This window comes from Urocitellus parryii, chromosome 14, assembly GCF_045843805.1.
Source record: "Urocitellus parryii isolate mUroPar1 chromosome 14, mUroPar1.hap1, whole genome shotgun sequence".
Classification (NCBI taxonomy): domain Eukaryota; kingdom Metazoa; phylum Chordata; class Mammalia; order Rodentia; family Sciuridae; genus Urocitellus; species Urocitellus parryii.
The window spans coordinates 1776456-1780248 of record NC_135544.1 but is presented as its reverse complement, the minus strand read 5'-3'; the positions used below and the strand labels follow the sequence as shown (position 1 = coordinate 1780248).

At 38.4% G+C, this 3793-nt stretch overlaps 1 pseudogene; it reads right to left on the bottom strand.

The window, feature by feature from the left end:
* Window positions 1-489: 489 nt before the first annotated feature.
* On the bottom strand, window positions 490-1280 carry LOC144250241 (ras-related protein Rab-33B pseudogene; annotated as a pseudogene).
* Between the last annotated feature and the right edge of the window lie 2513 nt (window positions 1281-3793).

The following is a 3793-nucleotide window of genomic DNA, read 5'->3' as shown; positions in this document are numbered from 1 at the left end:
AATCCAAACGCAATCTGAGTTCACCCAGCACTTAGTCATGAAGTTGCTCAGGGTGACGGGGAGCAAGAAATACCAGGAACCCCTGTCACCAAAACCCCACCCCAAAAGTTACAACTCCTCAGATGCTTTCAATTCGTTTTTTGCTGCTAAAAGATGATAAAATGAAGTATAAAGCACCTTGTGAAGTCACAGCATCTGCCCTCACACCGGACTTAACATCAGGAGGTGTATCCTGAACAGATTTTCTTTTTCAGTCCCAGGAGTGTGGGATGAAAGGGTTCCTGACTAGCACTTCCAGCATCGCTCCCTGGAGGCCTCCTTCATGGGGCTCTCCATGGGAAGAGCTGGTATTCCTCCTAGCCTTGCTTCATTGTCAGTCTCACTTCAAAACCAACTTTTCCCTTGTGTTGTCACAGTGACAAACTTGACTAAGTGGATACACAATACAAAAGTAAGCATGACACTGATAACAGTGAGGTGTCAGGATGATCCATTATATTTGAGATTAAATCTTAAGACTTATCACTGTCATTCTTCAAAAGCATTTTTAGTCAAAATGAGATAGTGCAATAAAGCTGTTATTTAGCACCAGCATGTCACTGCAGGCTTTGCTTCAGGTTTCAGGATAATTCCGTTATCAGGGAGTTGACTAAGCATTAATGGTTTGTGGCTCTTAAGCTTATGAGCCAAGGTCATAAATATAGCTCCCACATGGTCATTATCATTGGGGTTTTTAGCAGAGGTTTCAAACAAAGGCATACTGTGTGTGTCAGCAAATTTCTGTGCCAAGACTGTGGGTACCTGAATGGCACTTCTCAAGTCACATTTATTTCCAACGAGAATCCGTGGTATATCATTTGCCAGCAAATGCTGTTTGCATTCCTCGATCCAAGACGGCAGGCTGTGAAAACTAGCCATGTTGGTCATGTCATACACGAAGACGACAGCGTGCACATTTCTGTAGTAGTGCTGTACCACGCTCTTCCTGAACCGCTCTTGTCCTGCCGTGTCCCACAACTGGATCTTGATGCGCTCCCCATCAATCTCCACCGCTCGCTCTGGGAAATCCACCCCGATAGTGGCCTCGGTGAGGTCGGGGAAGCGGTCGGGGAAGCGGCCGGCGCAGAAGCGGTAGGTCAGGCACGTCTTGCCCACTTTGGAGTCGCCGATCACGATGATCTTGAAGATGCGGGAGCGGGCCGGAGGCAGGCACCCCGAGCCCCCGACACCGTGCAGCTGGAGAAGCTTGCCTCGAGCGACGACTCCATCTCCGAAGCCATTCTCCCGACCCGCCCCCAACTGAGGCGGAGGAGAGGAGACACAGAGAGGGGGAGGAATTACGCCACCGCCAGGAGCTCGCCCAGCCCTCTACCCCGACTGCGCAATGTTCCCGGTGCCGCCGCCGCCGCCCCCTTGTCTTTTCAATTTCTTTTCTTCTCATTAAATTTTTTTCTTCAATTCCTAAGTGTTCTATATCAGTTATTTAACATTTGCTTACTTTAATGTACATATTAAATATGTAGAATATTATTGACCAAACTCTTATAGTTTCTTTCATCCCACAAAGTAGGGATTCTTGGTATTAGACAGTACATATGTTGCCTAAGTATTTGCTATTACTTTTGCTTACCATTCGTATATCAATACAGACATTTCATCTGGCTTCATCTGCTTAAACCATGTCCTGTAAGTTGTCTTTATGTAAAAAATGTCTTCTGTTACACCACCTTTTCTTTCTTTATAAAAATAAATCTTTTGTGCTAACTCATGAAAGATGTTTTTCATGATATAAAATTCTAAGTTAACTTTAATTTCTCTCAGCACATTGTAGATACCATTCACCCCTTTCCAGCTTTCTTGATGGTGAAAAGTCAATCTTTGGGTTATTGCCAATTATGACATTCTCTCTATGGCTATTTTTTTAGGTTTCAATTTTCTTTGGTGTTCTATTGTTTTACTTTGATGTGTTAAAGTAAGGATTTATTTTTATTCTTCTTGCTTGAAATATACCAGACTTCCTAGCTCTAAGTTCTGCTGTCTTTCAAAATGTCTTAGAAATTTCAGCCATCTTGTCTTCAATATCAGTTCTTCTCTATGTTGTTATCTTTCTCAAAACTATGATTAAACATGATTTAGATCTTTTGAAGCTTTTTCCTTGTCTCCCACTCTCCTTTTATATTTCCAATTTGTTTTTGTGTTCTGGATTATTTCTTCATATATTTTCCTAAATATTTTCTCTTCAACTACATCAACTCTGGCATTTCAACTCTACCCTGAGATTAAAAATTCAATTATGTTTTCCATTTATAGCAGTTACCTTTTTTCAGATGTTTGATTTTCTAAACATAATCTCAAGCTCTTTTATAATTTTTAAAATTAATAAATGGAGTTATTTTTAATTTGGAGCCTAGATGAGGAAATCTGAAGTATTTGTCCTTCTGTGACAACTATTGCTTACTTTGGCTTATACTCACTCATGGTGCCTTTTGTCCTAATCTGTTTTATGAGTTTTGAATGTGAAACACCCTTTACTTGGAACTCTGTGTGTGGAATTCTTCAGTTTCTTCAGAGAGAATTTGCATTTGCTTTCTATCAAATATGATATTTACTACCAATCTGAGATCACTTTAATTTCTCTATTTGAAATTTTTCAAACCAAATGATAACATGAATGCAAAATGCAATTCTGCATGAGGCCCAGCATATTAATATAAAATATTAGAACCTGTATTTTTCTATATGGCACAACAGTGCAAATGGGTCTTCTTCTGCATGAGGTTTTATTGTTTTGTGTTTGTTTGTTCTTATGCATAAATAAATGTTACAACTTTTTGACTTTCAAGTTTTATTCTCGGATTTAGTCTCAATTTCCTACCTTCATTGGGACCACTGAAGTCATCCAGAGAATCTCTAGGCAGTCAATACAAACATTGTATGAAAATATCACATTGGCTCTTGTTTACCTTGGGTTCTATGGATTTCTGATTTTATGCAAACTCAACAATAGATTTTAAAGTTAATTTCTTTCTAAGTTTAGTTCCATTAAATAGGTATTTTTTCCAGAATACCTAATACGTGATGATGCTAGATCTAGAAACCCAACTTAATATCTCCAAATTTAAGTTTTCCCTTTGGTCCTTAAATAATTGAATTACATGGTGTGTATAAGCATTAAGTTATGGTGAAAACTCTTGGGTAGGAAATTGATAACAAAATAGTATCTCCCAAAAGGATATCTTTGAAACTAGTGCCTTATAAAATTCTGTATTTTATTATGCCCAAAAAAGTGTTTGACCAAAAATTCTGCATGTACTTTTCTTCCCTTGGAGGGACTTATGCATATTAACATAAGGTGCTCTGATAATTCCTATAACAAGATTGATTACCTGATGAAACTTTTTAACTAAATATTTTTCAATCACACTTTATTAGAGAACCTATTTTCCCCCCTCTTAGGAGCTCTGATATTTATAGATCATAGTTTGAGAAACCCTGGGGTCAGGGAATATAGGCATTAATCCAACTATTTAAGGAAACCAAATAGAGTTTCTCTCACAGAGATTTAACATGTGTGGTAAAATAAAGATCATGCAAAGAAGAGTTTCTTAGTATGTGGGCAAGTTCTGTGGAGCCAGGCTATCCTTACTATTTTGTACAATCTAGAGTTTAGAGGTATCATCTCCAGGTGCTTCTGTGATGACATAAGAAATCACTCAAAACATTAAGAAATAACTTAGGTCTAGAAGGAAGAGAGGCCAAATGTATGTAAAAGACACTTTGCAAGAAATTTGTA